This window comes from Somniosus microcephalus, unplaced genomic scaffold (genome assembly GCF_052327205.1).
Source record: "Somniosus microcephalus isolate GS21.2 unplaced genomic scaffold, FLI_Smic_1.0 scaffold574, whole genome shotgun sequence".
NCBI classification, from domain to species: Eukaryota; Metazoa; Chordata; class Chondrichthyes; order Squaliformes; family Somniosidae; genus Somniosus; species Somniosus microcephalus.
Genome location: NW_028225761.1, coordinates 46,259 through 71,972, shown reverse-complemented (window position 1 = coordinate 71,972; position 25,714 = coordinate 46,259). Strand labels below are relative to the sequence as shown.

Below are 25,714 nucleotides of genomic sequence, written 5' to 3'. Positions count from 1 at the left end.
CACTTGTATGACCATAATGGGGTAACAGTAAAGGTTTACTGGATAGGAAAGCTTTTGTGCTCCGGATAGCCTTCATCATCCACATCTCTCGTGAATTGCCATACAATCCCATAGAGGTTAGGAAACCCGACTCCCGAGGACTTCACCAAATCTTATTTGGCCAATCAGTTCATTCACCTGCATTTGCCTCAGTTAGTGTAAAACAGAAATCCAGTGCAAGTTTTTTGTGGTAAAATGTTAAAAAAAATTGTATTTTTAAAAATAATTTCTTTTGATATATATAAAAATATAAGCTACTTATGCAATCGTTCTGAATCATTTGAAGAAGAAATACACTGGCAAGGATTTTATGTATGACTGAGTTAGTACCTTTTTGAAAAGAAACTTCAAAGCTTTGAGAATTTTACTTACTTTGTGAAATTATCCATATTCATTAGTAGGAAATGGCCAGGAATTAAACAGTAAAAGTAGAGTTTGGACTGGAAGAAGATATTATGCTCCATCCCAGTTTACACAAAAGCAACAACTGAGAAATATTTCAGGAATGCCAGCGCCTCACCTATCCAAGACAGCTTTCCAAGGTATAGTACAAAGAACATAAAACTAAGGAAGTGTCTTTCTATAACCTATTGCAAGAATTGCAGCTAACCAAGGGTAGGCATCGCAGGCTCCACAAGGAAGACTTGAGTAAAAGAACTGAATTCACCATAATGGATCTCACATCCCACTGTAAATCGCAGTAAGCAAGTAATAGCTCTGCATTAATAAAGTGAACAATTTGTGTCCTGCTCTCAACATTTACAGGACATTTTTACTTAAGATAAGGGGGATCAGGAACAGTGAAAGGAATATCATTCCACCTTTTGCACTTATCAGTATCATGTATTTGCAAAAATGTGTTTGAACCCCCAAAAAGCTGCAATATTTTCATTTATTGCATTAGCCATCCTTGTGGACCCTCTGACTCAGAATGCTAAATTAGTGCCAATTGGTGCTGAAGTATTATGTCATGGGCACACCAAGAGCGGGAGATTGCTCAAACTTATCTCAATTAGAACCATCACAACCAAAGAACTTAAACCTAATTCGCAAAGGTGAAAAGGGCAGAGTGCTAGCCCACTGTTCGTCTTTAATCCTGTAAAAAGCCATTACTGGTCCATACCCCCAAGTACTTCTTACTCTTTTCTTGGGGTGCATTCATACACCATCTTTAGCATTGCTGTAAAGCAGTAACCCCCATTTCACAGCAACGCTAAAGGTGCTTTATAATCTGGGTAGATCCAATGGCTGTTAGAATCAATCTGCTGGCTAGACTTTCTATCCCGAGCACCTGCTAGTTTCAGCCCCGAACTAGATATCAGACTGCAAACAAATGCTTGCACAGTTCACATCCAATAGACCAAAAATGTAATTGCTGAAAAGAATCCAAGTTGTTTCTTCCTTCTGGGGATAATGTAATAATTTTAATCTAAAAAAAACACGTTGGACAGATTGGTTTGGTACAGGAGCATCATGACATCATATCATCATCATCAAACTATTCCTCACGACCTCAGATTGGGTTCTGGAGGTGCAAATGTTAACTGAGCCTCTAAACCTAAAACAAATTCAGCAGCGATTCACTCCAAGTTCCATCAATGAAGTATGAATGTATCTGAAAGTTGCAAACCCCATGGTTTCCAATTCCGATTGTGTTAAAACTTAGACAGAGGAAGGACAAAGAACAATGCACTATTTGATAGTCAGGCTGGCCAATTTGAATATCTCAGTTTGCAAATTATACTCAATTCCCTTGGAAATGGTTGATTTGCATTACCATGGGAAGTTGGCTTAGCATAATCTGATCCATTTGATTAGTTATCCAGGTGGCAGCATTAATCCTCTAACTGTTTTATGACAAACAGGAAACCTGAATCACTTGATAAAATACTCACCAGCTGTAGGGACGAGCAACAAAGTTAGAATTGTCCATTTCCTGTTTAATGGCACTTTTATGTTGACCTCAAAAACCATTACCATTGACCAATTTCATTTCATCCTTCCAAAATACCAAAGTTACAATCTCCACATTACAACATCCAATTGTTTCGTGTACGAGGCCAGTGACCTGACCACAGCCACCACTCCAGCTGTTGATCCTCTGCAAAACAGTATTGCCTGATGTCTGCTTTAAATTGCCTCTTCATAACCTTGAACTTTTGCCATTATGTACTGTTGACCCAATATATTTGAAAGTATTGTCCCATGTTTACCTTTGTCCCTTTAAATATAAGGTCCCCTTTTTGAGGCTGTGTTGCCCATCAAACACCAGAGATCAGCCTTGCTGCTCTTCTCTCCACTGCTTCTACCATCTGGAGGATCCATATATGTCAAAGCAACCAGAACTATATGCTGCATTCGAGGTGCTGCCTAACCAATGCATTGTACAACGTCAGCATTGCTTCTTGGGATTTGAACTAACTGATTAGCCAACAAACCCCAGCATCATGTTAGTTTCATTTATTGCCAGCTCACACCATTTAGAAGATAGGAGCAGGAGTAGGCCATTCGGCCCCTCGAGCCTGCTCCGCCATTCAATGAGATCATGGCTGATCATCCAAACTCGGTACCCTGTCCCTGCCTTCTCCCCATATCCCTTGATCCCTTTAGCCTTAAGAAATATATCCAGCTCCTTCTTGAATATATTTAATGAACTGGCCTCCACCGCTCTCTGTGGCAGAGAATTCCACAGGTTCACCACTCTCTGGGTGAAGAAATTCCTCCTTACCTCAGTCCTAAATGGCTTACCCCTTATCCTTAGACTATGACCCCTGGTTCTGGACTCCCCAGCCATCGGGAACATCCTTCCTGCATCTAGTCTGTCCAGGCCTGACAGAATTTTATAGGTTTCGATGAGATCCCCTCTCAATCTTCTAAACTCCAGTGAGTATAAGCCCAATCGACACAATCTCTCCTCATACGTCATTCCTGCCACCCCAGGTATCAGCCTGGTGAATCTTTGCTGCACTCCTTCCATGGCAAGAACATCCTTCCTCAGATAAGGTGACCAAAACTGCACACAATACTCAAGGTGCAGTCTCACCAAGGCCCTGTACAACTGCAGCAAGACATCCTTGTTCCTGTACTCGAACCCTCTTGCTACGAAGGCCAACATACCATTTGCCTTCTTAACCGCCTGCTGCACCTGCTTGCTTACCTTCAGCGACTGGTGCACAAGAACACCCAGGTCTCTTTGCACTTCCCCTTTGTAATGTATGTAATGTATATATACCTTAAGGGAGAGAACTACTTTTTACAGCTCCTGTATACTGTAGTACCAGCAGTGAACACACCTGTATATAAACCCTGAGTAGTGATCTGTACATTTAGTTCTAGAGTAACCCTCATTCAGTAAACACCTGTTGAATCGTTACCTGCAGTCTGTTGTCTGATTATTGAAGGACACAACATTAAGATACATGGACCTAACATTGGCGACGAGGCAGATTCGAACCTACCTGCAACTCTGCACCACCTCCCAGGGATTCGCTTCTGGAGAACAGTGGAAGAAGGTCGAGTCTAGAAGCACGGGCGTCGACCACGGGCAACCGCCCAGTCATCCAGCGGAGATTTGAGCATCGCAGGGGAGGCTGTCGAGAGCCAGGCTTGGCTTTCCCGTCATGGTGGTCCAGCGAAATGGGCTGGCAACAGGTACTGCGCAGACCCTTCCCGGACAGCGACGGGCTAGAGCCCGACCGAGCAGCACAGAAAAAGGCTGAGCAGCGTCAATGGGGGAGAGAGAGAGGGCAGAGCGCACAGGGCGCAGCCGGTGATCAGGACCAAGCGGCGTCAACGGGGCAGGGAGACGAGAGAGAGCAGAGCGCAGCCGGTGTTCAAGGGCCGAGCAGCGTCAACGGGGGAGAGAGGCGCGCAGGAAAACGTGAGGCACTGCCATTGCCATGAGGACCGCAGAGAGCGGCGTTGGAAGCAGCGCAGGAGCAGCGCACAAAACCCACAGGGCGTCGCCATTTGCCACGAGGACCGCCGAGAGCGGCGTTGGCAGCAGCGCGGGAGACGCAATTTTAAGCCGCAGCGGGGAAGAAAGGAAAGCGCGGGAGACGCCATTTTAAGCCACAGCGGGGAAGAAATGAAAGCGCGGGAGACGCCATTTTAAGCCAGTCTAACCACACCCAAAAATGCCGAAGTGTGGCAGTATCACAGCGTTCGACAATGAAGTCGAAGATTGGACGACATATGTCGAACGCATAGAAGTATACTGCAAGGCGAATGAAGTGCCAGATGACAAGAAAGCGCTGGTATTGTTGAATTCAATGGGTGCAAAAATGTATGGCTTACTACGAAACCTAGTAACCCCAGAGAAGCCAGTAGAAAAGGATTTTGAAAACATAGTGTCAATCCTACAGGACCACTTAAACCCCACACCGCTGCTGATAGCAGAAAGATTTAAGTTTCACAAAAGGAACCAGCATAAAGATGAAAGTAATGCTGAGTATTTAACGGAACTGCACAAGCTATCGAAACACTGCCAGTTTGGAACGGGACTAGCAGATACTTTAAGGGACAAGTTTGTGTGTGGGCTTCAAAGTGAAGGAACCCAGAAATGGCTTCTATCAGAAAAGGATCTTACGCTGGACAAGGCTTTCAGCATTGCAGTATCACACGAAGCAGCAGCACGGGGCACTGCAGAGATACAACGGAGACCGCAAGAATATGGCACAAATGAAATGTTATACGGAACAGTGAAGTGCTATCGCTGCGGCAGAACAACACGCGACCATAATGATTGCTGGTTCAAGGACAAAGTGTGCAGACAGTGTGGAAAAGTAGGACACATAGCAGGTGGGGAAAGAAAACCAGCAGCAAGAAATCTCCACAGGAGAAGTACAAGAAGGTACATAAGGTGACGGAGAGTAGTTCAGACGAACAGAAGAGTGATACAGACTCCGGAAGCAAGGAGCTGGGTTGTCTGAAACTACATAATGTGATCAAAACGGAGGATCACCAAGCTATCTGGGTCACGCTCAAGATAGTAGGAGTCCAAGTGAAAATGGAATTGGACACAGGATCAGCCCTAACAGTCATAAACTGAAGGGACTACAAGCGGCTATTCTCACATATACCCTTGAGAGATACAAAGATTGTCTTGAAGACGTACACGGGGCAAAAAGTCTACCCCAAAGGAAAAATAAGGGTGAACGTTATATATAACGGCAAGGAAACACCAAAAATGGACCTATATGTATTGCCAGATGGAGGACTACCACTACTAGGACGTGAATGGATCCGGAAGATACAGCTAGATTGGCATTCCATACAGGCACTGACTGTGGCTGACAAAAAGGATGACGACGTCACACCTGGGCGACTGTCAAAGATCCTAACTGACGCGAAAGCAGTGTTCCAGCAAGGACTCGGAACACTAAAAGGCATGACAGCGATGATTAAAATTGAAGAAAACGCAAGCCCAAAATTTTTTAAGGCCAGACCGGTACCTTATGCGATCCGCCCAGCCATCGAAGCAGAGCTGGAGAGTCTGGAATGTTCAGGTGTACTGTCCAAGGTAGACTGGAGCGAGTGGGCTACACCCATCGTCCCTGTGATGAAAAAGTCGTTGAGCAGCACGCCTGGGGAACCAAGGAAGGTTCGCATCTGTGGGGACTTTAAGGTAACAGTGAACCCGGTCCTTCACACCGTACAATATCCACTTCTGCGGATTGAAGATATTTTCGCCTCGCTATCTGGAGGGAAACGCTTCACTAAGATTCATCTGGCCCAGGCGTATCTGCAAATGGAGGTAGAAGAAGCATCAAAAATATACCTCACAATCAACACTCATAAAGGTCTCAACCAATACAACCGGCTGGTATTCGGGGTAGCATCAGCTCTGGCTATTTGGCAGAGGGCAATGGAACAAGTCCTGCAAGGGATCCCAGGGACCCAGTGTTATTTGGACGACATCCTGGTCACGAGCGAAAATGACAGTGATCACCTTGCCAACCTGGAGCAGGTGCTCACTAGATTGCAGGAATATGGGCTCCGAGCTAACCACCCCAAATGCGAGTTTTTTAGAAAACAGATCTCGTATTGTGCCACGTTATCGATAAAGAGGGGTTACATAAGTCCCCAGAGAAGATTGAGGCAGTAGCCAAGGCTCCAGCACCGGAAAATGTGTCACAACTGAGGTCGTTCCTCGGGCTGGTAAACTACTACCATAAGTTCTTGCCAAATTTGTCTACAATACTACACCCACTGAACACCCTACTGCAAACTGGGGTGCCATGGAAGTGGAGTGACGAATGTAGACGAGCTTTCCAGAAGAGCAAAACACTAATCACATCGAAAGAGGTATTGGCCCATTACAACCCGGCATTACCAATTCGGTTGGCATGTGATGCGTCACCCTACAGCATTGGAGCGGTGCTGTCGCACAAATTCTCGGACGGCTCAGAGAGGCCAATAGCCTTTGCGTCACGATCACTAACCTCAGCCGAGCGTAACTACGCCCAGATTGACAGGGAGGCCCTCAGCCTAGTGTGGGGAGTGAAAAAGTTCAATCACTATCTGCACGGGCAGAAGTTCACCTTGCTGACTGACCACCAACCACTTGTCTCCATCTTTAATCCAAAGAAGGGCGTTCCGGTGATGACTGCGCAACGGCTACAAAGATGGTCCCTTTTTCTAGGGGCGCACCAATATGAAATCGAGTATAAGGGCACGAAACAGCATGGAAACGCTGATGGGCTATCATGCCTGCCACTGCCTACTGCGGAGGAAGCACCAGCAGTGGATCCTGTCGAAATATTTCATTCGACTATAATTGAATGCTTGCCAGTAACTAACGCTGGTATAGAGAAGGAGACCCGAAATGACCCGACACTGTCTCGGGTATATGATTTGACGGTGAAGGGATGGCCAGCACATGGCGACTCACTGTTGCCAGCATTCTCATCCAGAAGAGAACAGCTGTCATTATGCCAGGGGACCTTGATGTGTGGATCCCGAGTGGTAATTCCACCCAAGTTAAGGGAGAGAGTGCTCAATGAGCTTCACGAAGGCCATCTGGGAGGGGTGAAAATGAAAAGCCTTGCTAGGGCTTATGTGTGGTGGCCGGGGATCGATCAGCAAATCGAGGACCTGACAAAGAGCTGCTCAGGATGCCAGAAGGTCCAAAATGCACCACCACATGCCCCTCTACACCCATGGGAGTGGCCCTCATCTCCATGGCAACGGGTGCATATTGATTTTGCTGGTCCATTCATGGACTCAATGTTTTTAATAGCTGTGGATGCACACTCGAAATGGCCTGAGGTGATCAAAATGTCCTCCACCACCACGGAGAAAACTATTGCAGTCCTACGGACCATTTTTGCCAGGAACGGCTTGCCAGAGCAGATTTGCTCTGATAACGGACCACAGTTTGTGTCTGAAGAGTTTCGAAGATTTATGAAAAGGAATGGGGTAAGGCATTACACATCCGTCCCGTATCATCCAGCCACAAATGGATTGGCTGAGAGGTTTGTACAAACCTTTAAAAAAGCAGTAAAGGCCATGTGCGATGACAACATTCCACTACAGCATAAGGTGGACAATTTCCTGTTAGCCTACAGAAAAGTGACACATGCAGTCACCAACCAGGCCCCGGCCATGGTGTTCTTTAACCGAAGGTTGAGATCTCGTCTGGATTTGCTCAGACCAAATGTACGAAGAGATGTTGAGAGTAAGCAATTCCAGCACATCAATGAGAAGCCGACAAGGAGCTTCAATGTAGGGCAACCAGTCTTAGCCCGCGACTACCAAACAGAGAAATGGCAACCAGGAACGATATGCACACGGCAGGGGCCACTAATGTACACAGTGGATGTTGGGGAGAACATTGTGAGATGCCATGCTGACCAGATCCTAGAGTCACAGGAACGAGTCAACCCCATGTCTCGGCCATACGTACCTGGTGAGGAACCCGACGTACAGGTCGCATCTACCTCAGAAACAATAGCATTGGAAGCTGATGAATCAACTGACGACAGGGTGCTAGAATCACTTCCGCACCAAGAGCGAGACACTCGGGAAAGGCGTTATCCAGAAAGAATCAGGAAGCCTCCCCAGAGACTGAATATATGAATGGACTATTTTCATATAACATTGTATATTAAAAATGTTAATTGTTAAATGAGTATTATGGTACTGTTAATCTAAAAGGGGAGGAATTGTAATGTATGTAATGTAACCTTAAGGGAGAGAACTACTTTTTACAGCTCCTGTATACTGTGGTACCGGCAGTGACCACACCTGTACATAAACCCTGAGTAGTGATCTGTACAGTTAGTTCTAGAGTAACCCTCATTCAGTACACACCTGTTGAATCGTTCCCTGCAGTCTGTTGTCTGATTATTGAAGGACACAACATTAAGATACACGGACCTAATACCCTTCTCCCAATCTATTGCCATTCAAATAATAATCTGCCTTCCTGCTTTTGCCACCAAAGTGGATAACCTCACATTTATCCACATTATAGTGCATTTGCCATGTTTCTGCCCAATCACCCAACCTTTCCAAATCGTACTGGAGTTTCACGACATCCTCCTCACAGCATACCCTCCCACCCAGCTTTGTGTCGTCTGCAAATTTGGAGATATTACATCCAATTCCCTCGTCCAGATCATTAATATATATTGTGAACAGCTGGGGTACTAGGACCGATCCTTGCGGTACCCCACTAGTCACTGCCTGCCACTCGGAAAACGACCCATTTATTCCAACTCTTTGCTTTCTATATGCCAACCAGTTCTCTATCCAAGTCAATACCTTGCCCCCAATCCCATGTGCCTTAATTTTACATCCTCAAAAAATTCCAGTAGATTAGTCAAGCACGATTTACCTTTTGTAAATCCATGTTGACTTTGTCCGGTCCTGTCACTGCTTTCCAAGTGCTCTGCTATTACATCTTTAATAATGGACTCTAGCATTTTCCCCACTACCGATGTCAGGCTTACCGGTCTACAACTCCCCGCTTTTTCTCTACCACCTTTTTTGAATAGTGGGGTAACATTAGCTACCCTCCAATCCATGGGTACTGTTCCAGAGTCTATCGAGTTCTGGAAGATGACCAGCAATGCATCTATTATCTCCAGGGCCACTTCCTTAAGTACCCTAGGATGTAGATTATCAGGCCCTGGGGATTTATCCGCCTTCAATCCCGTCAACTTCGCCAACACCATTTCCCTACAAATACTGATTTCTTTCAGTTCCTCCCTCTCATTAGTCCCTATGTTCCCCGACATCTCTGGGAGGTTATTTGTGTCCTCCTTTGTGAAGACAGAACCAATATATGTATTTAATTGGTCTGCCATTTCTTTGTTCCCCATTATAAATTCCCCTGATTCTGACTGTAAAGGACCTACGCTTGACTTCACCAATCTTTTTCTCTTCACATATCTATAAAAGCTTTTACAGTCAGTTTTTATGTTCCCTGCAAGCTTACTTTCATGATCTATTTTCCCCCTCTTAATTAATCCCTTTGTCCTCCTTTGCTGAATCCTAAACTGCTCCCAATCCTCAGGTTTGCTGGTTTTTTTGGCCAATTTATATGTCCTCTCTTTGCATCTTATTTTATCCCTAATTTCCCTTGTTAGTCACGGTTGATTTATTGATTTTTGATTTATTTTTATGCCAAACTGCGATAAACAAATTCTATAGTTCATCCATGCGATCTTTGAATGTTTGCCATTGCCTATCCACCGTCAACCTTTTGAGTGACATTACCCAATCAATCCTACCCAGCTCACGTCTCATACCATCATAGTTCCCTTTATTTAAATTCAGGACCTTAGTCTCTGAGTCAACTACTTCACTCTCCATCTTAATGAAGAATTCTATCATATTATGATCGCTTCGACCCAAGGGGCCTTGCACAACAAGATTGCTAATTAATCCTTTCTCATTGCATAATACCCAGTCTAAAATGACCTGATCCCTAGTTGGTTCCTTGACATATTGGTCCAGGAAACCATCCCGTATACACTCCAGGAATTCCTCCTCCACAGTATTGTTACTAATTTGGTTATCCCAATCTATATGTAGATTAAAGTCACCCATGATGACTGCTGTGCCCTTATTGCACGCTTCTCTAATTTCCCTTTTAATGCCATCCCCAACCTTTGCATTACTGTTTGGGGGTCTATACACCACTCCCACTAATGTTTTCTGCCCTTTGGTATTTCTCAGTTCTACCCATACAGATTCCACATCATCAGAGTTAATATCTTTCCTTACAATTGTGTTAATCCCCTCTTTAACCAGCAATGCTACCCCACCTCCTTTTCCTTTTTGCCTATCTTTCCTGAATATTGAATACCCCTGGATGTTGAGTTCCCAGCCTTGGTCCCCCTGGAGCCATGTTTCCGTAATCCCAATCATATCATAATCATTTACCTCTATTTGCGCTGCTAATTCATCCACCTTATTACTAATGCTCCTTGCATTAAGACACAAAGGCCTAGAAATTGGGTATAGCCCCGCTTGGGGCGTTAGAATTGGCGCTGCACAAATTTTATAGCCAGACGCAACTTATCGCCACCTCGCGCGATATTGGGTTGCAGTGCCCCTAAAGGTGATTGAGGCGCAAAATCAGGCATTACACGGGACTCCTAAGGCGCTAACCTGGCGGCGCTACTCAATATCGGGGCGGGCGGGCGCAGCGCAGGTGCTGTCAATTACCGATGACCACGAGACTTTCAGACGCCGGCCAGCTCTTAAAGGGGTGGGTCAGTAAGGATCAGCAGCCACACTCTGCGCCTTGTAGGCCTCAAAATCTGAGCTGCCCATTCTGTGGCGTTACAAACTTTGAGAAGATGGAGAGGGTGAGGCAGTGAGCGGAGTGCTTTACCAATGGGGCATTGGATGAATTGGTAGGCGCAGTGGAGCGCCGGCGAGATGTGCTGTACCTCAACAATGGCAGGAGGCCTAATCAGAAGGAATACCGAAGAGCTTGGAGGGAAGTTTCTCAAAAGGTCAACTCCAACAGCATGGTGACCAGGAGCCCTGTGCAGTGCAGGAAGAAATTCAACAACCTCACTCGGGTCGTGAGGGTGAGTGGTGTTTCGGCAAACTTCTTCATCCCTCCATCTGCACCTGACTTTATGACCAGAGGGTGCGCGATGCCCCATTGGCCATCTGTCAGCAAGCACCCATGGCCCTTTCTGGGAACACACATGCACATTAAACTCAGGGCATGATGTAAGGGCTCTTCCACCATGGGGGGCATGAAATGACAACTCAGGGCATCATGTTTCATCACTTCCCTTCCTTTCTCCTGCAGGCCAAGCTGGCGAGGAACCGCAAGGAGCAGCTTCGCACCGGAGGAGGACGTCCTCAACTCCAGACTCTCACGGATCTCGAAGAGAGGGTCCACCAGATTGTTAGAGGCCGTATGATTGGTCCTGTCACCACTGGAGCTGCCGACCCCATTGTGCACAGCGATGGTAAGGTCCTCACCTTTTTGAGCTGTCTCCTTCCACTTGTTCCCCCCACCAGCATGCTTTTTCACTCTGGACCCATGTCATAGCATTGCAGCAATCTTGCATCTCTTGCTGCCACCCTGTCCTTTCGCTAAAGCCACTCTTCAACCTCGCTGCTTTCAGATGCTGCATCACCAGCTCCGGAGCCGGGCCCTCAAGCTGCCAGTGCCACTGCCTCCAGAGGCGACGAGCAGGAGGAAGCCAGAACATCCGTGCCAGCCTCAGGGGAGCCAGCCCATCTGGAGACTGGGGATAGTAGTTCCCTGGAGGGGAGGCGGGGGGGGGTCTCTGATGAGGAACCAGTTGCAGGAACCAGTGGGCTGCAGCAACGCGAGGGGGGTAGGGAAGCTCGGGGGCCGTCTCCCCGGAGGGCGAGGCAGGCCACGATGACTGCTGCACAGAGTGCAGAGGAGGTGCGTAGCCTTTCAGAAATGAGCGCCCAGGCTCGGCTCAGGCACACTGAGCTGATGGCTGCAGTGGGGAGGATGCCTGACTCCATCGACACACTGGCAAAGAGTGTGCAGGACTTTGGGGCAGCAATGGAAAGGACTGTCCAGGGCTTCGGGGCAGCAATGGAAAGGACTGTCCAGGGCTTCGGGGCAGCAATGGAAAGGACTGTCCGGGGCTTCGGGGCAGCCCTGGAAAGGTCTGTCCAGGGCTTGACCGAAGCAGTGGAAAGGGCTGTCCCAGCCTTGTCCAAAGCAGTGGAAAGGACAGTCCCGGCCTTGTCCGAAGCAGTGGAAAGGACAGTCCCGGCCTTGTCCGAAGCAGTGGAAAGGACTGTCCAGGGCTTCTCCGAAGCACTGGCACCTGCCACGCAAGTGCTCAGTGCTGCCACGCAGTCACTTGCTGGCCTCCTGCATACGCAGATTGAGACCACGCGAACACTGACTGCTGCCACCCTAGCTGGATCAGGCAGGATTACCTGGGGCCCTTGCAGCACCACAGCAGGCCATCAATCTGTGGACTAGCCGATTGTGGCGCATGCTGCGGTGCTGCCCCGTCAGAGTGCCAGTGCGTCGGCCGACCACGGAGCAGGTGTCCGCTCTCAGGATGTAAGCATTCCTGATGCCACCGCTGGCACGTCTCCACTGCAGCTGCCACCACCTGCAGGACAGACTGCTTCCAACCATGCACAGTTGGAGCAGTCAGCATCCGGGCCCTTCAAGCCCAGAGGTCATCCAGGCCGTCCCTCAGGGGCTTCTGCTCTTTCGGACACTCAGCAGGCGTGCCCCAGCCTTGATGCAGCCACTGGGGTCCAATTACGGAGGAGCTGCAGGGAGGGAAGGGGCCGATCTCGTAAGAGAAGTAGATCTCCATCAAGGGGTAAAGAGTAGAGGGAGCTGTTGAGGCGTCTCATTTGTAGAATTCAAGGCCGTCTACACCTGCTGTGAATGTTAGTCATGTTTTGGGTAGTGTCGCGGGTTTGCCAGACAGTTATGTGTTAGTTCATTAGTTATGCTTTCTGTTGCCATTGATTTGTCATGCTGGAAGGAAGCACTTTTTGGAAAATAAAGAAAATGTTATATTTACACTGGAACTCTAGACTATTTACAAGCATGGTGGCCTTCATAGGCTTTGGGCGAACCGGAGGGCACTGTTCCAATTACACCCAGCATTCCGTCAGAGGGGCCTAGAACCAAGTCCTTATGAGCCTCTGATGGACGGCCCTTCCAGTTTCTGGACCCCTCCTGTCTTCCTCCTCCTCCTCCTCGTCCGCCTGCTCTGCTGGACCTTCAAGGTCGGCTGGCATTGGCTGAGTGCGTCGGATGGCCAGGTTGTGGAGCATGCAGCAGACCACAATGATGCGCGACACTTGCTCCGGCGAGTACTGCAGGGCTCCCCCCGAATGGTCGAGACAACGGAACCGCTGCTTGAGCACACCGATTGTGTGCTCCACAATGTTCCTGGTCGCCTGATGGCTGGTGTTGTAATGCTCTTCTGCCGGGGTGCTGGGCAAACGGAGCGGGGTCATGAGCCATGGGCAGAGAGGATAGCCCTTGTCGCCAAGAAGCCAGCCTCGTGGGTGAGCCGGGGCCTCAAAAAGGTCAGCCACTGAGGTCTGCCGCAGGATGAACACGTCGTGGCTGCTGCCAGGGAATTGGGCGTTGACCGCGATGATCATCTGCCGGTGGTCACAGACCAGCTGCACATTGAGGGAGTGGAAGCCCTTGCGGTTGCGGAACTCTTCGTGATTCTGTAATGGCGCCCGCAAAGCCACGTGTGTGCTATCAATGGCGCCCTGCACCATGGGGAAGTCCGCTATAGCCGCGAAGCCCTGTGAGCGCTCCCCCTGCTTCTCCAGGGTCAAATGGAAGGTGATTAATTCCTGCCTCCTTCTATATAGGGCAGCTGTAACTTGCCGGATGCAGCAATGCACCGCAAATTGAGAAATATTTGCAATGTCCCCAGTTGCTGCCTGAAACGAGCCGCTGGCGAAAAAGTTTAGGGCAACAGTGACTTTGACGGCCACCGACAGAAGTCCTGCACTGCAACCGCGGCTGCAGATCTTCAGCAAGCAGGTGGCACAGCTCAGTCACCACATCCTTTCCGAATCGGAGCCTTCGCATACACTGCTCCTCCGACATGGCAATGTATGACACCTGCTGCCTGAAAACCCTGGCAGCGTACGGTCGCATTTGGCGACGTCCATTGCCCCTCCTCCTTCTGGCCATTCCCGGCCCTCTCTCCCTCTGCCTCTGTGCCCTTGCCATATGTTCAGCCAGCAGGACGTTCCCCTCCAAAGCAGCTCCCATTATAATGTGAAAGAAGTAAGACGCAGTAATATCTCACCAGCAAACTGTTGTGGACAGGGCTGAAGGTCCAAAGGCACCGCTGGCTCAATGAAAACTGTGCATTCCCACTGAAGGTCAGCAACTCTCTCCAACAACCAGCAAGATGCCCACCCAAAATGGCTTCCGCTTTTATACTAGTGCAGTCCCCTTTAACTAGCGCCCCCCTAGCCCGAGAAGGACTTGGGAACGTTCCAGCAAGCTGTCACTATTAGCGCCAGGCGGAACGGAGGCGGGCACCACTCAATTTCGGGTCCAGGGCGCCAAAAAGGCGTTGCACACTGAAATGACGTCATTATCTGCCTGCGCCCGCAAGTGGGCGCTAAGATTTAGCGCCGGCGCTAAAACCCACTCAATATAGCAAGAGGCGCTGGGTTCACTGCGCACAGGCGAAAATTGGCTAATGCCCCACTTCTCGGCCTCTTTAGGTGCTAATCGCTGGCGCAACCAACCGAATTTCTCCCCCCAAGCCTTCAGGCTTGTTTTTTTAACGCTCTTAGACCTTTTAGAATTATTATTTACTGTGGTCATGTTTGTTTTAAACCCTTGTTTTTCTCCTTCCTGTCTTTTGCTTCTATCCTTGTTTCCCTTTCCTTTGTCTCCCTACTCAGGTTCCCAACCCCCTGCCATTTTAGTTTAAACCCTCCCCCACAGCACTAGCAAACACTCCCCCAAGGACATTGGTCCCGGTCCTGCCCAGGTGCAAACCGTCCGGTTTGTACTGGTCCCACCTCCCTCAGAACGGGTTCCAATGTCCGAGGAATTTGAATCCCTCCCCCTTGCACCATTCCTCTAGCTACATATTCATTTGAAGTATCCTTCTATTTCTACTCTGACTAGCATGTGGCACTGGTAGCAATCCTGAGATTACTACCTTTGAGGTCCTATTTTTTAATTTACCTCCTAACTCCCTATATTCAGCTTTTAGGCCCTCATCCCGTTCTTTACCTATATCGTTAGTGCCTATATGCATCACGACAACTGGCTGTTCACATGTTTAGACATGATGAGTGAACTAACACCTCCAGGTCTCTCAATTTGCCCCTTGGTAATTTCTACCCATTCCTGGAGTTCATACACCCATTTTTATCTTTAACATGCAGCACCTTGTATCACTCCATGTTTTACCACTGTTTGGCACAGGTGCAAGCCCCGTGAACGTCCTTTAGTAAGATCTTCATTGCCTCCTTTAAGTCCACAGACACCACAGCCCCATTTAGCTTGCTGTCTTCTGTAAATAATAACCTCGGAGATAGGGAATCTTTCTCATATGCATAGTAGTAAAAGCAAGGGTCCCTACACAGAACTCTGTGGCACCCCAAGCAATGCCTCTCCAATTTCAACCCAACTCCCTTAGCCGCTATCCTCTGCTTCTTTCCCGTTCGTCAGTTACAATTCATATCCATGTCCTCGCTCTGATATCCATTTTATAAAGGAGTCATCCATTATATAAAGGAGTGTCATTTGATTCTGTAGTTCTGTATAACCAACATGCATTTGTAAAGAGCCTTTAACAAAAAAAAAAGTGTTCAAGTGTTCGATAATTTGAGAGTTAGCCAAAGGCACAGTCTAAAAGGGAGGTTTTTAAAGATGGGGAGGGAAGACAAAGAGGTTTAAGAGGGAGATCCTGAGGGTGGAACCAAGATGGCTGAAAGTTCTGCCACCAAGTGGGGATTTGCACGGGGGTAGGGGCATGAGAGCCAAGAGTTGGAGAAATACTGGGCGTAGGCTGGAATGTACCAAAGTAAGATGCTCGCTGACCTATATTGGCTCTCGGTCTTCCAACACCTCAAATTTTAAATTCATGTGAATTCCTTCAGCGCCTCACCCCTCGCCATCTCTAATAATTTCCAGCCTTACAACCCTCCGAGAACTCTGCATTGCTCTGACTCTGATGTCTTGTGCACCTCCCAGTCCCTTCACCCCACCATTGGTGGCCGTACCTTCAGCCACCCAGGCCCTATAGCTCTGGAATTCCTTCCCTGACCTTTCTGGCTCTCCACCTCCATCGCCTCCTTCAAGACCCTTCTTAAAACCCTCCTCTGTGACCATGTTTTAAGTCAATTCAATTCAATTCAATTCAAATCGCTTTATTGGCATGACAAGGTACATCTTATGTTGTCAAAGCATCAAAAAACATTCATGGTTGAACACAAAAATACAGATCTATCCATACAGTGTATAAACAGATATATCCCTGAGTGTATAAATATACATTCATATAATTTGTATATACTCTTTTCTTATATTTATTGGTTGTCCCTCTGTTTATGGCAAGCTGTAACATAGTGTGCCGCTAAGGTTACACAATTTCTCTCTTCCCCTAGTAGGTATGGGAGTTTTTGGTTGTCATTCAAATTTCTGAATTCCGGGCATATTTTTGTGAATTTTGGGTAGAAATTCTCCCTTATGCCCTGATATTTTCTACAAGCTGTGAGGAAGTGCATCTCTGTCTCCACCACTCCCTGACTGCAGTGAGAGCATATCCTGTCCTCTCTTGGTAGCTGGGTCTGCCTGTGTCTACCTTTTTCGATCGCCAGGCTATGTTCACTAAGTCTGTACATTGTCAAGGTTTTTCTCAGTTTGCTATCCTTTACCATGGTCAGGTAATCAGCCATGTTGTATTGTCTGTTTAGGGCCAAGTAGCAATTGAGTTTGTTTTGGGTTTTTGTTGTTTCTGCCCAATATGACAGATATTTTTCCTTTTGCTTAGTGACGATTGTGTTGGGTCGAATTCTTTGTGTTACGCTGTCACTGTCCTGGGGCTGGTTATTGTTAGTAGTGTTAGTAGTTACTTCACTGAGTCCCAGGACTAGTTGACTGAGGGTATTCTTCTTTATGGTCCTCTCTTGGCATTTCAGGGCTTCGTAATGATAGCAGTGGGGGTTGCTCATTTTTAGGTGTTTCCAAAATTTGGTGGCTCTTTTTTGGATAGTGATTATTAATGGATATTGGCCTAGTTCTGCCCTGCATGCATTGTTTACGGTTTTCCTTTGAGTCCGGAGGATACTTTTACACCCCTCCTAATATCTCCTTCTTTGGCTTGGCGTCCATTTTTGCCTTAGTGTCCATTTTTGTCAAATTACGCTTCTGTGAAGCACCTCGAGATATTTCTCTACATTAAAGGCGCTGAATAAACATAAGTACAACTTCGCACATGCAGTCACTTTGGGAGGGTTGCATTGTCAAAAAGATATCTCAAATCAATGGACAATACCAGGAATAAGTCACACATTTTGATATGGCCATTGCATGCTCAGAGAGGGCCAGAAAATACTGAAAGTTGGTTTTGGTTTAAAGTAAGAGCACTTCGAGGACAGTGTGGGGGGAAGCCGACGGCAGAACAGTGAACAGAAAGATTCGGGACTACAATCAACTCCAAGGGACAGCTGATCGGGAGTGGGGATTGTATGTTTCAGCCAAATCATAGAGGGGGCTTTTGTGATTGAGTCTGAGTAAGTTTGTGAGTTTCAGTCAGATCACAATAAGGGCTTTGTGATTGAGTCTGGGTAACTTTACATGTAACAGTCAAATCGCGGACGGGTTTAATTGTGTCAATGCAAATGACCCTTGCGTAGGGGTTTGTATTTTGGGGTTGTTAGTCTAGTATAAATCATAGGGATTTATACTGGGGAAGTAATTGCGTGTGTGTGTTCAATAAACGAATGAATCAAAGGTTGAACCAAAACCCTGTGCCGTGTGTATTTTGTTCTTATAAATCCTGACGTCCAAGAACTGTGTGTAACGGGGGACCGGTATCGGAGAAAACCCCTTACAGTTGTTGTTGTTGAAGTTGTTGCTTTCTCTTAACTGAACCTGCTGTGTATTTCCAGCATGTTCTGGTTTTGTATCAGATAGGGTTGGCAACCCTTCTGGCTGGTCCGGGAGTCTCCCGGAATGAAAGATGAATCATCCGGGCACTGCTACTAGCAGCTCGGGAGAGAAGTAAAGCTTCACGCCAGTGTCCTTCCCCGCTACTCCGACACATACCCCCACCAGGCTCATACACCAAAGGCTGTGTTAGGACCATGCAACTACACAGGGCCGCGAGCGAATCCAGTGAGATATCAAAGGCCAAACTCATTTAAGAAAATCAGAGGAAAGTGTGACAAAGTAATGGCATAGCTAGGATTGTCACTTTAAGCCAAGTGTAGAACCAGACAGGATTAAGGATAGGAGAGCAGGAGGTGGGGGTGCGATAACGCATTGCTGTACTAGTGTGCTGTGACACAAACTGCTAGAATGCAGATTTAGCCCTGCGATTCCTCCATGTTAATCATATCTTCATCAGCTTCAGTATCCTTTTAGGAGACTCTTGGAAGCATCATCAATGGCAACATTGGGCAATGCTACACGGTGGGTGTTTGACACTATGGAGGAAAAATTCGGTGGCACCTCCTTTGGGGCGCTAACTTTGCCCTGAAAAAGCTAACGCCCCTGCGCCGTATATTCAGTGGTAGCACCCCAAGCAGGAGGCGGGGCGCTACTGAAAGCACTCCCCCTCCTTCCTGGGGCACTACCATTGAATATCATGGTGCTACGTGCAACAGCGCCACGCGCATCAGCACTTAGCACCACAATATTGCAGACCTCCCTCCCCTGATTAAAGGGGAGGGGCCTGTATGCACCGGGGCCCTGCTGGACCACCGGGGAGCGGGGTGCCAAGAAAACAGCCCGCACCGATCGCAGCCCGCACAAAAAAGCGGAAGGGGGCAGGTGCAGGTAGGTTGCCAAAAAAAAAGGCCACCCAGCACCTGCCCTTTAATTTGCGCCGCCACAACCGCAACCGCAAAAACGCCACCCTGATCCTGTCGGACTTATCATCCGGCGGTGGGTCAGGGGACGCGACCGAAGTTTGCAGTCAGGGCGCTGCGCACAGCGATGACATCATCGCTGGAGGCGCTGCGCTGCTACCGCCGCCACTAACCCCCCGCTAAAATCCGCGGGAGGCATTAGCGGCACTGCGCCCAGGGGCTTTGCGCCCCGTTAAGCAACCCAATTTTTCCCCCATGAATATTCCAGAAGATGCAGAACCATTAATTAATTAATTTATTTCAAACATAAATGATGACTAGACACAGAACGTTGTATCGAAGGCTCTGCAAGACTTTGGTAAACATGGTTGGTATGCTGATAATAGAATATTTTTTTACAGCCATTACTGTGGTGCTATTTATTTATGGCATGACAGAAAACATTACATCAGTTGTTAGAATGAGCAGCAGACTCTCCACACGAGCTACTTTCTCATCCTGAATACTGAACAGTTGTGTAATTATTGCTTCAAGTCTGGTAAGAATATTTGGGGTGCCTGGGGCTTCCCTCTGATATCATGAAATGCTGACAACTAATTTCTTGCCATCGATTGCCACTTCCCCCTACAGTTCTGGGTTTTTGTTGTTTGCTCCTGGCATGCGATCGATACTGGCAAGGCCCATTTATTGCCCATCCCTAATTGCCCTGAGAAATTCTTAAGGGCAGCTACTCTCTTCTCTACTAGCCTTCAGCTGTTGTGTGCATGTCTGAAACAAGGCTGTGGTGAGGCCCAGAACTGAAGGTTTTGGTGGAACCCAAACTGAGTGTCGGTGAGCAAGTTGTTGTTAATTAGTTGTTACTTGCTGGCACTATTGATGAATCCTTCAATCACTATTTATTAGTAGGAGGCCGCCGTTAGGCTAATCTGCCGCATTTGATTGATTCTCTACGTTGAGGATAAGATGTTCCTGGGCAGTTTTCCACATTGTCAGGTAGATGCCAGTGTTGTAGTTGTACTGGTACAACTTATCTCAGAGCATCTGACTCTGGTAAACAGGGCTGCAGCTCTGCCTTTCAACATCTTCTACGTGCAAAACAAATTACTCGCATGACAGCTACTAGCCAAAACCGCAAGCAAGGCTCAATTACAGGGGACCCAACCTTTATAAGGTAAACGCAGTAACATTTACCAACTGCTCAGCCCAAGGACATCGCTGCAGGAGTTCCTCAGGGCAATGTCCTAGGCCCAACCATCTTCAGCTGCTTCATCAATGACCTTCCCTCCAACATAAGCTTAGAAGTGGGGATGTTCGCTGATGATTGTAGTGTTCAGTTCCATTCGCAAATCCTCAGATAATGAAGGAGTCTATGCCCGCATGCAGCAAAATCTGGATGACATTCAGGCTTGGGCTGATAAGTGGCAAGTGACATTTGCACCACACAAGTGCCAGGCAATGACTATCTCCAATAAGCGAGAGTGTAACTGCTGCCCCTTGACATTCAACGGTATTACCATCGCCAAATCCCCCAACAACAACATCCTGGGGGGTCACCATTGACCAGAAACTTAACTGGATCAGCCACATAAATACTGTGGCTACAAGAGCGGGTCAGAGGCTAGGTATTCTGTGGCGAGTGTCTCACCTCCTGACTCTCCAAAGCCTTTCCACCATCTACAAGGCACAAATCAGGAGTGTGATGGAATACTCTCCACTTGCCTGGATGAGTGCAGCGCCAACAACACTCAGGAAGCTTGACACCATCCAGGACAAAGCAGTCCACTTGATTGACACCCCATCCACCACCTTAAACATTCACTCCCTCCACCACCGGCGCACCGTGGCTGCAGTGTGTACCATCTACAAGATGCACTGCAGCAACTCACCAAGGCTTCTTTGACAACACCTCCCAAACCCGCGACCTCTACCACCTAGAAGGACAAGGGCAGCAGGCGCATGGGAACGCCATCGCCTCCAAGTCGCACACCATCCTCACTTGGAAATATAATTGCCGTTCTTTCATCAATCGCTGGGTCAAAATCCTGGAACTCCCTCCCCAACAGTACACTGGGAATACCTTCACCACACAGACTGCAGCGGTTCAAGAAGGCAGCTCACCACCACCTGCTCAAGCGCAATGAGGGATGGGCAATAAATGCTAGCCTTGCCATTGACACCCCCCATCCCAGGAACAAATAAATAAAAGACATCCAGTGATCAGACCTCCAGGTATACATCCAACCAGAGTTGCCAACCCTAGGAACATAAGATCAGGAGTAGATAATTCAGCCCCTCGAGCCTGTTCAGTCATTCAATTAGATCATGGCTGATTTGTAGCTCAACTCCATCTACCCGTCTTGATTCCATCTCCCTTAATACCCTTGCCTAACAAAAATCAGTCAGTCTCAGTTTCGAAATTTTCAATTGATGCCCAGCTGCAGGAGTTTTTTGGGGGAAAGAGTGTTACTGATTTCCACTACCCTTTGTGTGAAGAAATGCTTCCTCACCTCACCCCTGAACAGCCTAGCTCTATTGTTAAGGTTATGCCCCCTTGTTCTGGGCTCCCCCACCAGAGGAAATGGTTTCTCGGTATCTGCCCCATCAAATCTTTAAACACGAAGCATCAGATGGGCTGTGATTTTGGAAAGTGGACTTTATATGTAATTTATCACTGCAAAGGATGATCAGTAAATCTAATAGCTAATGATAAAAGCAACTGTTAATGTAAGGAAAAGGAAAGATACAGGTAACTGGCAATAGCCAGCCTTTTCTACAAACCAACAGCATCCTCTGGTGGTAAAGTATAGTCTGGCAGATATGTTGGTGCAGCCTTGCTCATTCAATTAAGATGTAAGCCTTTGAAATAGAAGTTTTATTGGTAGCTTGCATTATTCCAACCAACTGCTGGAACCCCAGCTCTTTCAAGCTGAACCCTTCACAAGCTGTAAGTTGAAAAGCTGCAAATCTAAAATAAAACTGCAAATGTTGGAAGTACACAACATAAGAACATAAGAAATAGGAGGAGTAGTAGACCGTAAGGCCCCTCGAACCTGCTCCACCGTTTAAGAAGATCATGGCTGATCTTCGACTTCATTGCCACTTCCCCACCCAATCCCAGATATTTTGTATCGGGAGGAGAAAAAGATTAGCACTTTGGGTATGGATTCTTCATCAGTGCTGACTGATCTGTTACGTATTTCCAACATTTTGTTTCAAAAGCATTTTGTTTGAATAATTAACACTCAAATCAAAAATAGCTGGCCATCACACAGCGTGAATAGATTTGAAATACATAGCTTGCTATCGCTCTCAAGCCTGTAACCTTGGCAACAAACTGGCAAATCTCAACATTAATCTATTTGAAATACAAAACTTGCTTTTTTTCCCCCCAGCCTGTAACCATGGCAACAAACCTCAACATTTGTCTTGATTTATGTATACTTTTTAAATGACATGCATGTGACTGATTTAAAAGGACAGCTCCGAGACAAAAACAAGAGAGAATGGTTTCATTTTTGTCACAAAGTCAAGGGTTTTAATGAATATGGAGAAATTGGATCCAGGAAAGTTCTTCTTCTGGGCACAGGATTCAAACACTAAGTGGCACAGCTTAAAGACAAAGGCATTGAAAGTATATAGGACATTTTTTTTTGATAGAATCGTGGAATAGATATCAGTGGGCATGGTGGAGCAGATCGCTGTGACAGATTTAAGAAAGGACTGGATGAACGCCTGTTAGGAATGGGGTCACAGGCCCATTGCAGAACCATGGTAAAGAAACTGTTGCTGCTGAATCTCCAGATGCATCGGACTTGCCCTGTGGTCCAACCTTCTGAGGAATTGTGCCACTCAACCAGGAATTCTACCCCCACCCCTCAACACACAAGGCCCAACTTTTCCAGTGATTCCCCCACATGGAATTAAATAGGAGAGAGGGATAAACAGATATCCTTGTCTCAGTGAGAAGTCAAGGTGGCCCCGAAATAATTTTGAAAAAACGTTTTACTCCACTTGCTGGATTTCACTGGCACACTTTTTGCTGCTTAGTAGTTGCACTACCTGTGTAGTTAAATTGCACTAAATCAGCATTGCTCGGTCAGTATTTACTTTACATAATTAGGAAACCTATGGCCAATGGACACATTCTAGGTCTGGCACTTTGCTAGTTTGATGCAGTGTAACGCACACGATTATGCAAGTGTGAAACTAGAATGTGATGCACACTAAAGTTACACATTTGAGGAGTTTTGTTTAACCGATTTTATAATGATAATGGAATGTACTAAGCTCACCGTGTAATCTTTGGAATGGGAAAACACCGTTAGAAAGTCAGACAAATCATGTTACAGGTTTATTTTACTTTTTTTTATAACTAGTCATTCATCCACCCACTCCCCATGATGAAATGCAAGAGAAACATGTAAACTGTGCGACAGATCATTGAAAAGGCAGGTGGGTGGGGAGTAGTTTATATAGCTTTAAAGAGGCTGTTATAGATAGGAGCACTGTCATATTTCAAATCATAAATCTAAATATTTTTAATATCTAATGCAGTGTGTCTGGTCACTTCAAACTTGATTACTGAATGCAGAGAGATAGAATCTCCCAGCTGTATGTGTTTCTCTGTTGATTAGGGAACAGGCTATTTTAAATCAGCTATTGTGCAATGAGAAAAGGTTAATTAATAGCCTTGTAGTAAAGGGGCCTTTAGGGAAGAGTGACCAGAATATGATAGAATTTTATATTGAGTTTGAAAGTGATTTAATTAAATCCGAAACTAGGGTCTTAAACCTAAACAAAGCAAACTACTTAGGTATGAGGGGCGAATTGGCTACGGTAGATTGGGAAACTACATTAAAAGGTATCACGGTAGACAAGCAATGGCTAGCATTTAAAGAATTAATACATAATTTACAACAAATATACATTCCTTTAAGGCATGAAAACCCCACAGGAAAAGTGGTCCAACCGTGGCTAACAAGAGAAGTTAAAGGTAGTATTAGATCAAAGGGAGAGGCTTATAATGTTGCCAAAAAGAGTAGTAAGCCTGAGGATTGGGAGGATTATAGAATTCAGCAAAGGAGGACCCAGAAATTGATAAAGAAAGGGAAAATAGAATGTGAGTAAACTAGCGAGAGACATAAACACAGATTGTAAAAACTTCTATAGGTACGTAAAAAGAAAAAGATTAGCAAAAGTAAATGTGGGTCCCTTACAGGCTGAGGCAGGAGAAATTATAATGGGAAATAAGGAAATGGTAGAGAAATTAAACAAATACTTTGTGTCTGTCGCCACAGAAGAAGACGCAAAAAACTACCCGGAAATAGTGGAGAACCAAGGGTCTAGCGAGAATGAGGAACTGAAAGAAATTAATATTAGTAAAAAAAAGTACTGGAGAAATTAATGGGACTGAAAGCCGATAAATCCCCTGGACCTGATGGCCTACGTCCTAGGGTTTTGAAAGAGGTGGCTATAGAGATAGTGGATGCATTGGTTGTCATTTTCCAAAATTCCATAGATTCTGGAACGGTTCCCATGGATTGGAAGGTAGCAAATGTAACCCCACTATTTAACAAAGGAGGGAGAGATAAAACAGGGAACTACAGCCCGACATCAGTAGTAAGGAAAATGCTAGAATCTATTATTAAGGACGTAGTAACAGGGCACTTAGAAAATAATAATAGGATTGGGCAGTCAACACAGATTTATGAAAGGGAAATCATATTTGCCAAATCTGTTAGAATTTTTTGAGGCTGTAACTAGCAGAATAGATAAGGGGGAGCCAGTGGAGGTGGTGTACTTGGATTTTCAGAAGGGCCAAATGGCCTAATCCTATTTCTTATGTTCTTATGACTTATTTTCTTCATGTAGGGCAGTTTATGTGTCTTGGAGATACTATGGTCGTTAAATGATAGCTCAATCATAAGTTTGCATTAAAGGTGCTGATTCAGGTTTGATATTCGTAAGGGAGTCAGCAAAGTTTGCAGGGCTATGGGGAAAGGACAGGGGAGTGGGACTAGCTGAAGTGCTGTTGCAGAGAGCTGGCATGGGCTCGAAGGGCCGAATGGCTTCCTTCTGGGCTGTAACTTTTCTATGATTCTGATTCTAAGTTTCACATTTATGTTGTCAGTTAAGTTTACTAATCAAGTAAAATCCAAGACGGATTTTAATTTGCTGCCTACTTTTTAATAATTTTAATTTATAGCTGGCATAATAGTGTTTATTCTTCCATTATCCAAAGATTAGGAGAATACAATGCTCCAATTTTCTGATCTAATTACAGTAACAATTATTTAAATTTTTCCCCTAGGATACACTGCATTACCAGATTTTGTGCATTAAAAGTTGCACTCTGAATTGTAAGGAATGAAGACTCACTATGGGAGTGATCTTTGAAGTGGAGCACAAGACAAATATCAGTGAAGCCCCAAAAATCCTAACGGGATATTCCAGATAAATTCAAATCACAAAAATCTCAATACTCTTCTGGGGTGATTTACGAATGTACCTTGAAATGGAAGTTCCTTTAGAAAAATTGTACTATTTTAAACTTTGAAAACAGTGTGGATATTGATGCATGATGTAAAATATTTGGGTATCTGTTAGTCACCCTTTCTCCTTATCCTTTCCAATAAAAGGCCTTTTTACACTA

At 46.3% G+C, this 25,714-nt stretch overlaps 1 long non-coding RNA gene across 1 annotated transcript; it reads left to right on the top strand.

Moving 5' to 3' along the window:
- The first annotated feature begins 342 nt into the window (after window positions 1–342).
- On the top strand, window positions 343–25,714 carry LOC147081298 (uncharacterized). Its single transcript, XR_015076732.1, has 2 exons — window positions 343–581; window positions 25,373–25,714. It is a non-coding gene; the product is annotated as an uncharacterized LOC147081298 (long non-coding RNA).